Raw genomic sequence first — 12375 nt, forward strand, 5'->3', positions numbered from 1 at the left:
AATAAATTAAATTAAAATTAAACAAAGTAAATGCTTTTACATTTACGAACATCTCTGTTTCACATATTCCTCTTTTGAACTTTTGTTTCATCAAAGAAACCTGAAAAAAAAAATCACGGTTTTACAAAATATTAAGCAGCATGACTGTTTTCAACATTGATAATAAGATTTTTTTCTTGAGCAGCAAATCAGCATATTAGAGTGATTTCTCAAGGGTCATGTGACACTGAAAACTGGAGTAATGACTGCTGAAAATTCAGCTTTGCCATCACAGGAATAAATTATATTTTGAAATATATTCAAATAGAAAAACAGTTAAATTGTAATAATACATCACATTATTACTGTTTTTATTTTGGTCTGTGTTCTAAAGGGGTCATATGATGCTGCTAAAAAGAACATTATTTTGTGTATTTGGTGTAATGAAATGTGTTTATGCGGTTTAAGGTAAAAACAAAAACAAAAAAACAAACACATTATTTTCCACATACTGTACATTATTATTTCTCCTCTATGCCCCGCCTTCTGAAACGCGTCTGTTAGTGAGGTATTCTAGCAGGGCTAGTTCATCAAGGGTTTTAGCCAGTAAACAGGATGGTGTATCGATCAGGACACAGGAATGAAGACGAGGAGATGTAATTTCTTCAATTAACTGTATTGAGATCCAGCAGTATTCATCAGAACATTCCAATATCCAGCATTGTCATTATAGTCTGATAAGAAACAAATAAATCACCATTAGGTACTGATTACTATGCAACGTAAATAATAAATCCACACAAATAATACAAATCAGGATCATCAAATATAAATATATCAATAAACATTGCTATGTCCCTTTAAACATAATCTTCAATTACATAATGACGATATTACTTCCTTCACATAATAGCTTCACCTCCTATATCACTGACCAGTTTATCTAAAACTATATTAAAAAAGGGGTTTACAGAAGGACAAATGGCGACATCCTCTGGCCAGAAAGGCTACTGCACAACAGCGTCTGCAAGTGGTCTCCTGAACACGATATTAACTCTTCTTAATTCAATGTTATAAACTTTACTACGTAATTTAAACATCAGGAAGCTCACATCAGTTAAATTAGTATTTCCTACAGTATTTTACAGCATAAACATTGTTCTATAGCTATACATCTCACTCATCCCGCTGGGCATGTTAATGCATTGTAATTCTACAGTATAGAAACACAAACACAACGACGTGACCACTTACTTTTCGTCATGAACTCAACACATAAATATTGGAAGCTGGATCGTTCAGAACAGATTAAGGAAACTACACAACACAGGTACGTAGGCTGAAATATGCTGCTGAACTTGAACACTTTCCCGAACTCACTATAACCAACCCACTAGCTACACACTTCCTCCCCGTAACCACCGAATAAAATTACTAAATCACCATCCACACAAAAAACTAACACCCCATTACACACCCGCCCCCAAATGTGCAAGCACATTTGCTCCATTAAAGGCTCATCAGTCAGGCTGAGGGGGGCTCACCGAGGCATCATCCTCCCCCGACGGGAGAGCTGGCAACATCACCAACCGAGCTACTGGTCGTGTGTACACATGTCCTCTGATGTCCACATCAGCGGATCTAATGCATCCATCGTCGCTGCGGTGGACCTTGGTTACATGTCCAATGGGCCACATGGCTCGAGGTAGCTGCGGGTCCACCAGCATGACAACAGCCTTATCCAGTAGTTCAGGAGAGGTGGAGTGCCATTTCTGTCTGGTCTGCAGCCCAGGGAGATATTCTCTGATGAATCTGAACCAGAATTGGTCGGCAAGAACTTGTGAATGCCTCCAGCGTCTGCGACTCAGGAGCTCCGTCTCAGGATAGACCACTTGGGGTAGAGATCCATCGGGCCGCCCCATAAGCAGACTATTAGGCGTCACAGGGTCGATATCTGCAATGTCGGCAGATACATAACCCAATGGTTTAGAGTTGAGTATTGCCTCAACTTCCAGGAGAACGGTGAGAAGGACATCTTCATGAACAGGTTGTGCCCCCACACAGGTGTAAAGTGCAGACTTGACGGAGCGGACCTCTCTCTCCCACACTCCACCAAAGTGTGGAGCTGCTGGGGGGTTAAACTGAAACTTAATCCTCTGACACGCGAGTCGTTTCCGCAAAGTTGGCTCCATACTGGCAAAAGCCTCTCTAAGTTCCCGTTCTCCTCCTCTGAAGTTGGTCCCCTGGTCTGACAACAACTCTGCAGGTGTCCCCCTTCTGGCGATGAACCGTCTTAGGGCCATCAAGTAAGCATCCGCGTCCATATTTCTGAGGAGATCCAAGTGTACCGCCCTGGTTGTTAAACACTTAAATATTATCCCCCAGCGTTTCTCCTGGCGTCTGCCCATCTTCACAAACATGGGTCCAAAACAATCCACGCCAGTGGAATGGAAGGCGGGTTTGTGTAATCGGAGACGAGCAACGGGAAGGTCCGCCATTCGGGGAATGGAAGGCTGAGCTCTCCAGCGCTGACATTCGGCACAAGAACGCTGATGTCTGCGAATTGCCTCCCTTCCATGGATTATCCAGAACGACCGCCGCATCTCTGCAAAGACCCGCTCTGGACCAGGATGGAGCAGGTTGCTATCAAACCTTTGGATAAGCAAGCGTGTAACCGGGTGTGAGGCATCCAGAACTACAGGGTGCAATGTCAAATCATCTTGACCTTCCAAACGTCGTAACCGACCTCCTACTCGTATGAGGTCCGTGGATTTATCTAACTCCGGAGCCAAGGTGAGTAATCGACTCCCAGGTGAGACAGGTTTCCCGGCTGCAAGGAGTTTGTAGTCCTCTGGAAATGACTGTTGTTGGGCTCGCTGGAGAACAATCATCTCTGCCTGTTGGTACTCTTCAGCATTAGGTGGTGAACTTGAAGGGTTTGGTCCTAGGATTTCTAGAGCAGTGGCATCTATAAGCTCCTGCCAGGTTTGGTACACCTTGTCATCCCTGCTGATTGACATTGGTGAGGTAATCGTTACTCCACAGAAGGTGGTCTTCCGGAGTTCCACATTGTCCTCAAATGGCTCAGTGCTGGGTCTTTCTGGCCAGGTGGCTGGGTTCTGGAGAAGGAAGGGAGGTCCTTGAGACCATCGGTTGGGATCTATTAGGGCCTCCAGGGTCTTCCCTCTCGTCAGATCATCAGCAGGATTGTTCGCTGAGTCCACATAGCGCCAAGTGCACTTTTCTGTTAACTCCTGTATCTCAGCTATTCTGGCGCCTACGAAGACCTTGTAGCGGCAAGATTGGGAGTGTAGCCAGGTTAGGACTGTAGTGGAGTCTGACCACAACACAGTTCGAGCCACTGTCAAGCTTAGTTCCCTCTCAAGGACATGAGCCAGCTGTGCTGCAACCAGAGCTCCACAAAGCTCCAGGCGTGGGATAGAATGCAGACGTCTTGGAGCTACTCGTGAACGAGCAAGGATGAAAGACAGGTGGATCTGGCCTTCCCTGTCCTCGGTTCTCATGTAGGCTACAGCTCCATAAGCCTGCTCAGACGCATCTGCGAAGATGTGCACCTCACGGGTAGCACCCTCAAGGTTGGCGTCCGCCGGAACATATGCACGTGGAAATGTGAGGAGAGGTAAGGACTCCAGTTCAGCCTCCCAGGTGGACCAGGCTTGCAGGAGTTCGGCGGGTAAGTTAGAGTCATCCCAACCTCGCTTCTTATCCCACAGCTGCCTGATGATGAGCTTCGCTCGAGTGGAGAAAGGTAACATGTAACCCAAGGGATCATATTGAGTAGCTAGAACTCTGTAAATGTTCCTCAGAGTTGGTACCTCGTAAGACACAGGCCTATGTTTGTAGCCCAAGGAGTCGGTTGCCCAATTCCAGCTGAGACCGAGTGTTGACTCCAGAGGATTGGACTTATCCTGTGCCATCCACAGGTCCAGGCTTTCAGATCTGGCCTCTTGAGGCAAATGACTCAGGACGCCTGGATTGTTGCAAGCCCATTGACGCAACTCAAAACCTGCAGAAATCAGAAGATCCCTGAGGCGATCCACCAGCAGTTTAGCTTCACCCGGCGTACCCACGCTCTGCAGGCAGTTATCTACGTAAAAGCAGTTCTCAACCGAGAATCTCAGGTCATCGTCCGGCTGGCAGTGGTCAACAACATGGCGCTGCAGGGCATATGTCGCACAGCACGGGCTACAGGTTGTGCCGAAAGGCAAAACTTGCCACTCAAATGTTCTTGGGGTTTCTTCCACCTTCAGGTCCCGCCACAGGAACCTTAGAAGGCGGCGATCTTCAGGGATGAGGCGGACTTGATGAAACATCCCCTTGATGTCTCCACTAACAGCTATGGGATGTTCACGAAATCTCAATAAGACTCCCAGCAAGGGGGCACCAAGGGTAGGGCCAGGTAGCAGGTACTGGTTCAGGGTCTGCCCGAGGTACTGGTGAGAGCAGTTAAAGACCAGGCGGTTCTTTCCGTTGTGGCTGATGAGATGATGTGAGATGTACCATCCCTCTTTGGTAGAGGTCTCCTCAGTGACTTCCCTCACAGCACCTGTTTCTATGAGCTTCTGCATTTCCATCTTGTACGCATCTGCTAGTTTAGGGTCCTTTCAGAGTCGCCTCTCAGTACTACGTAACATGGGCATAACTGATCCTTTGGCGAGTGCAAAGGTGGCATGCTCGGATGGCGCAACAATGGTGTGGCGTACCTAAGAATTCCATCTACATTAGTACGGACCGTCTTGGCTTCAAGCAATGCTACAGCCTGCTGATCCTGCTTTGACCGAGTCACCTCTCTTTCATGTCGGTAAGGTACAGTGTCTACTTGCCAGAGCCTCTCAACATGCTTGTAAAGCTCATCCATTGGTGGCGCAGATGAAGTAAACAGACACTGTGCAGGTTGAATTGGCCACCCCCTGAATGGGGTAGGGCCTTGAAGAGTCCACCCGAGCCTGGTACGGACTGCGGCTGGGCCACCTCGTGGACCAAGCCTGACTGGTTCGACAGGTGTTATCAGCTGAGGGTTATCGGAGCCTACAAGGAGTGTAGGCTGAGCATCTCTTAAGGCAGGTAGGGGAATGCCACTTAGATATTTGTATTTCCTCTTCAGACGGTCAATGGGGTAAGTGTGCTGTGCTAGGCTGAGGCGACCAGCCGTGAAGGCACCATTGATCTTATAGCTGGTGTGAGGGTTTGCAGCTGGTGAGACACGGAAAGACACCGTGTGGCCATGGAGGATCTGGATGTCCTGTCGGACTGTACGCAAAGGAAGCGCTTCAGGAGTGCCCTTTATGCCAAGAAACTTAGCTGCTGCTGGCAACAACATGGTCCTCTCTGACCCATCATCGAGGATCGCAAAGGTATCAAGTGTCCGGTCCTCATAATGTACAAGCACAGGGACGACCTTTAACATGACTCGATTCCCAGCTCCAGGTCTGTCCAGGTAGAGCGAGTCAGCCGCAGAGCTGGTTAAGCAGCTCTCTTCTTTAACAGCTACATCTTTATTGCCCCTCTCTGCTCTTGTATTTATTTCGTGAAGAGCCAGTAGGTGTTTTCCCTGACAGATGTTGCAAGGTTTCTTCAATGTGCACTGAGCGGCTTGGTGAGTTCGTGCACAGCGCCAGCACCGCTTGTTAACCCGTATCCACTCTTTAAGCTGGTCTTTGGAGAGTTTGGTGACCGCACTGCATTGACTAAGATAATGCTCAGTACTCTCACAGTAGGCACAGTAAGCTTTACTCTTGGCCCCTCTGCTGGTTGAACTCTCTTTGTGGTACAAAGATGCTGTCTCTCTTGACTCACCAGCTCCATGTAGGACGGTCACCGTTTGTCTTCCAGGACGACCATCAGTCTTCGCATTCTGCCTTTCCTTTATGCTGCGTCCAGTAGCCTGACTGTCGAAGCCCTGACACCATGATTCATAGCGGAGCCATTCTGCCAAATCATGTAGAGTGTGGGTCGCCCCTAACTGCTTGAACTGATGTCGACGGAAATCAGCTCGCTGTTCCGGAGGGAGCTTACTCAGCAGACGAGCAACATGTGAGCCACAGTTGAGTTCAATTTCCCCTTCAGGACCCAGAGTCCGCAACAAGCCCACTAAAGATTGTATCTGGAGGGAGAACTTCTGGAATGCCATAGTATCACCACGCCTTACTTCGGGGGTTTCTAGAACACTTGCTATCTTCTTTAAGGCAAGTTGATGAGGATGACCAAAGTTGTCATGGAGGGCTGACATAGTGTCACTATAAGGTGTTGGCGAGTTTAGATAAGCATCAGCTATAAGCTTAGCTTCCTCCAGCTTTAAATGATCCACAAGTATTTGATACTTGAAGAGTTCTGTAGCAGTAGATGGGAGTAAGTTTTCTAGAGCTATGCGAAGCCGTGCAAATTCACTGGGATCCGGGTGAATGAACTTTGGGATTGTGGGTTGGGGCCCTCGATACACTTGTTCATTCCCTGGCGGCTGCATTAACTGATTAGGTGGTGGCATGCCATGTACCGCTCCAGTGGCTGCTAAAGGATGGTAGGTTCGGGCAGGCGCTGATTGCATCACAGGTGCTTGAGCTGGGGCAGGGTGTGTGAGCAACTGAGAGGGTCGTGTAGAGAGGTATGGTGATATCCCTTTATCGGAAGTAGGAGCGGGATACTGATGAGGCAGTGGAGACTTACAAGGCCTACATACTCTAGCTTCGGGGGAAAGGTCGTGATGTCTACTGTCTAGCCCTTGTTCCTCAACCCTGAGATTGCACATCCCTCTTGACACATTCTCATCAGGTTCAGGCCATGGTGGAGGATCAGGCCAGTCCTCCTGCTCCATTTCCTTTGAGTGTGCTGCAACAGCGAAACTCCTCGAGGCTACAGCATCATCTTGTGGAGATGTGGGATTACTATAGTTTGAGGTTGGGCTATTAACTTGGGCCAGGTCTGCTCTCAGTGAGCGGGCTACCTCCAGTAGCTCTTTCATCTCGCGCCGTGCTTCATTGAGTTCCTTTATGCCCGTTTGAAAGGCCTGTTGTGTTTGCAGCAGTTTAGTATTCTCCTCTCGAATAGCTCTGATTTCCTCAGAGAAACGAGAATCCAGATATGGGCTCTGATGGGATGAGGGTGTCCGCGCAGGCTGGCTAAGCCCATCCAAATCCCTCCTCTGGCGTGATCTGGGGCTAGCTGAGGAATCTCAGGGTGAGCAGCATTCCCGGGGAAGCCACTAGAGTGAGGGTGGGCTGTTTGGAAAGGGGTCATCTGATCTGGACCCTCCCGAGTGTGGAACGCCCTCCTATCCAAGGCAGTGGATGAGAGGCCCCATTGGTGCTGATCTCGTTGACTATATCCCATATAGTCCACTTCAAAGTCCTCAAGTCTGACAGGTCGACGTATTTGACGTTTAGGTCTCACATCAGGATACATCTCTTCATCTGTCTCCATCCTGAATACTGCTATCCGGCTCGAAGGACCAATGTTAGTGAGGTATTCTAGCAGGGCTAGTTCATCAAGGGTTTTAGCCAGTAAACAGGATGGTGTATCGATCAGGACACAGGAATGAAGACGAGGAGATGTAATTTCTTCAATTAAATGTATTGAGATCCAGCAGTATTCATCAGAACATTCCAATATCCAGCATTGTCATTATAGTCTGATAAGAAACAAATAAATCACCATTAGGTACTGATTACTATGCAACGTAAATAATAAATCCACACAAATAATACAAATCAGGATCATCAGACATAAATATATCAATAAACATTGCTATGTCCCTTTAAACATAATCTTCAATTACATAATGACGATATTACTTCCTTCACATAATAGCTTCACCTCCTATATCACTGACCAGTTTATCTAAAACTATATTAAAAAAGGGGTTTACAAAAGGAGAAATGGCGACATCCTCTGGCCAGAAAGGCTACTGCACAACAGCGTCTGCAAGTGGTCTCCTGAGCACGATATTAACTCTTCTTAATTCAATGTTATAAACGTTACTACGTAATTTAAACATCAGGAAGCTCACATCAGTTAAATTAGTATTTCCTACAGTATTTTACAGCATAAACATTGTTCTATAGCTATACATCTCACTCATCCCGCTGGGCATGTTAATGCATTGTAATTCTACAGTATAGAAACACAAACACAACGACGTGACCACTTACTTTTCGTCATGAACTCAACACATAAATATTGGAAGCTGGATCGTTCAGAACAGATTAAGGAAACTACACAACACAGGTACGTAGGCTGAAATATGCTGCTGAACTTGAACACTTTCCCGAACTCACTATAACCAACCCACTAGCTACACACTTCCTCCCCGTAACCACCGAAGAAGAGTCTTAAAGCAACATAAAACCAATTATGTGTGTTCACTGCTGTGTGTGTGCACTTTGGATGGGTTAAATGCATATCAAAAAACAAAAATACTATAAACAACAATACGCTGTATGTCACGTCACTTTCACTTTTGTTTTTCATAAACATAAAACCCATTATAAATGTGATATAAACATGATTTCTAGTCGTGTCTTCTTTTGGAAGGCAAAAACAAAGTAGTTTCGCTTTCTCAGCGAAACAGTGTCACACACCGCGACCTTGAGTGAATATCTCTTTGGATTTGAGACTTTATTCTTTGCAACTTTACAGATCTTCTTTATTCACCAAGAGCTTGTAACACTCAAAAGAGAAAGGAGAATTTGAAATCGCATCATATGACTCATATGATTGATAAACTTAAAACACTGCATGCACCAATGTTCTTTGGTCTATACTTAGTCTTAATCAATATATTTTGGAAAACAACAACAGAACAAGTACTTAGTTATGTAGAAGTAGGTTCATTTTGTCATTATTGAAGCTTCTTGACATTTTTTGGATAATCAGAGTGTAGTACTCCTCAATACATGGTTGGGCAGCATTCATCCCTGAACTTGATTTTGCATTAGATGTCCAGACAGTATTATTGGGAAAGATCAAAGCCCAACAGCAACTCTCAATGAGGAAGGAGCATATGATAAATTGCTTTATTTGCATTTTAGAGAAATCAATAGGACACTGTTGGATTTTGAACGTACTAGCGGCAAGGTCTACATACATGCATAATATACAATGCTGAGGTTATATATGTCTGCCATCGCTTATAGAGTGAGAAGGCAACAAAATCAAGGTGAAGCTGCAGTGTTCGTCTGTCAGATGACCTGCTAAGGCAGAAATGCCCTATAAAGGCTCATCTGTGTGAAGGAGAAATTAACTTTCTGTTTTTATTTATGATAAATTGCATATCACACACTCATTCTGTAACCATGTAAAAGAAAATGCCAGCTTTATGATTTTCTTTTGACGCATTCTATTCAATCAATATTAAGAAAGGTCACCAAATGTAGACAGGGATGCTTTATTATTTAGCTTTCACCAATAAAAAAAAAAATACAATTGTGCATGACTGAGCTCAGAAATATTTCATCCAAATCTAATTTAGAAAGGGAAAAAGTAAAACTGGAAGAAAAAGTCATGTTTTTATGTGTTAGTAATGAATCCCTAGATGATGTTCCAATTTGTTTGCATTTATACATCAGTAAATATAGTTTTTGACTTATCTTCTTTGTTTTTATTTTGCTGTCATAGTTAGTGTAAGAGGAAATATTGGTCAACATATTTTTCTAGCTCCACTCAACAATGTAAGGTTGCTATCTTGTTTCATTCAGAATGACTGATTTAGGCTATCCTACATAAAAAAAAATGATTTTGACATTGATGAGAAAGCAAATCAATATCATTCAATCAATTAATCATCATTTTTTAAATATTTGTTTTTGGAGCTGCATTTGTAAGCACTGTAGGAACTGTCAAAATGAAACCTTCTTACATGAGTTAAATGAGACCGTTCGTAGTCTGGATGTTCTCTTTACCCAATGGGAATCTAATTTCCTACACTACACTATATCATTTCCCCAGAAGGCCTCTGTGCTTGTGCATTCAGAAAGCTGACTGGACTGTTTCATTACCTCCTTTATCACCTGCTCTGTTTTGCTGTGTACCGTGAGGGTCCAAAATGTCTCAAAAGGCATTTTTGAACCAAATGATAATAGCAGTCTTTACCGTGTGTGTGTGTGTAATTTGACAGGATTGATGTTATGTGTATATTTTACATATTATATTTATTAAGAAGTCTAATTATGTTTTTTTTTTTCATTAAATCCCTTGCATATCAAACTTGTAAAGACATTAAATCATATTAAAACAAGTAATTCATAGTCAAATAAACATTCAAATCAACACTCTCATATTCGCCCAATGCATTATTGGCATAAATATATATTGTTTACCATTCCTGACATAATTATCTGTAATATCATGTACAAGTGCACTTTCCTCATTAAAAGAGTTTAAATTTAAAGAAATAATAACAAAAGACAGGTTTACCAAAAAAGCTTTAGCTGACAATGTCCTGAGTTTATCTATGAGCCCTCCAGTTGAGTTTTGAGTTGATCTCTTTTTATTCAGTTAAGTGCTACTATTAGGGCTGCTGTTTCAGCATATGTTGCTGCGGGAGAGGAGTGATGAACCAATTCGTGCAGGAACAAGTTCCAGACCTGCTGGAGAGTAATGAGATATGGCTCAAACACTGGCCTATCATTAATCGTGTCTACTGCTGGAGTTTGTAGCACATCAAGAGCTACAAACTTCCTTGAAAAACTGGAGGAAATGCTCTCATAACATGCTGTGGAGCAACTGCTATTATAAATCAAAGCTCAAAGATTCAAGTTGTTTGGTATTTCCAAGATTAAAACTATATGCCCACTATTGTCAAACACTCATAAACAAGTCAATGAAGATGTAAATTTGATATACTGACAGACCAACAGTGCTTGACTGTGTGTGAGTAATGGTTGACATAATGTGAAATTAGAAATATTATCTGTTCCTAGACCTTCTTCAGTATTAATTAATAACAGGGAACATTATTCCACAAAGATTCTCTCAAATTCAGTACAAAGTTATCTTCTTAATGCACTAAAACAGTTTATATATTGTTCATGGTAATTTTTTATTTTTTTTTTTCAAAAAACACTTTAATTAGACGTTCAACTAACATTTTTTAATGTTACTATTTGTTCTAGAATGTTTAAAGAACATTCAAAAGTAACATTGTTATAATGGATGCAAACTGATACAATGAAATGAACATTTGCACATCCATGAATACATTTTTTTAAAAAAGAGAATATTCAGAATATTTTCATAACTTAATGGGAACATTTTAAACATATAAATACACACACACACACACATATATAAATAGTACCGTCTGAGCATCTTATTTGTAGTGTATTGTGAACTGCTTGTAATTGCAGCTTTATTTCATGTTTTTGAAACATTACATCATGCTATTGTGATTTTTTATCTCATATTTGATTTATTATGTCTCATTATCTAAGCATTAACTCTCATTATGATATCAGGAGGTGGCCTCCAAACAGACCTGTGCCCCAAGGCCTCGTGAACAGAGGCAGCATGTACTTGCAAGTTGACTTCAACAGAACAGCGTAAACACTGCAGGGAATTACAATGTTGGTTGAATTTAAATCATTTTCCTAGAACTGAAATTAGGTATTAGGGTGTTATGGAGTCTAACAGCCTCAGGGAAAATGTTTCAGAGTCTAATAGAGTTAGTCTGTGTACTATAATATCATTTCTGAGATTGTGGAGGGTGAAGAGTTTACAGGAGGTGGCATTTATTGTACCGTAGAACTTATGTATGCAATATTTGTAGTATAGGTCATTATAACAATTATTTTCTGTAAATGTAATGAGATTGGATATTGTAAATTAAAAATCATTATGCTATACATGTTATCATGACAGATATGAATGAATAATACAAAACATAAAAGTCTTGTCTCTGCCAGACAGATTTTTGATATATTGTCAAAAGCAATTAGCTTGTGAGACATGCAGTGAGGAAGAATTACTTGGACACACTTCAAGGTCTTAACTTTATTAATACAATCAGTGTAAACTGATCTTCCTTGACTGCTCTTATAAGATTAAAACCAAGGGGTGTGTTCCGAATGCAATACTTGCACAGTGAACATTGCACATCATGCACTGTATTTTGTTATATTTTTAAATAGTAAATTAAAAAAGTATTATTTCACAGTTAATTATTTTGCATGTAATTAAGCATTTGAGTTCTTGAAAATAAAATGGGTTATTGTGAATTTAGAAAAAAATTGCGTAGAAATATCATTACATCTATATTTACATTTGGCAGTCTAAATCATTTTCAAGAAAGAGATGTTAAAATTATTAGAATATTTAGACCTAGAAAAAAATCTAAAACTAATAAAAATGGCAGAAACGCACAACAGAATAGCAAAACTTTAACTA

At 42.3% G+C, this 12375-nt stretch overlaps 1 long non-coding RNA gene across 1 annotated transcript; it reads right to left on the reverse strand.

The window, feature by feature from the left end:
* Window positions 1-643: 643 nt before the first annotated feature.
* Window positions 644-1369, reverse strand: LOC122136769. Its single transcript, XR_006154361.1, has 2 exons — window positions 1234-1369; window positions 644-713 (listed from the first exon to the last, which is right to left on the reverse strand). It is a non-coding gene; the product is annotated as an uncharacterized LOC122136769 (long non-coding RNA).
* Window positions 1370-12375: the final 11006 nt, after the last annotated feature.

The sequence above is a fragment of the Cyprinus carpio genome, chromosome A3 (genome assembly GCF_018340385.1).
Source record: "Cyprinus carpio isolate SPL01 chromosome A3, ASM1834038v1, whole genome shotgun sequence".
NCBI classification, from domain to species: Eukaryota; Metazoa; Chordata; class Actinopteri; order Cypriniformes; family Cyprinidae; genus Cyprinus; species Cyprinus carpio.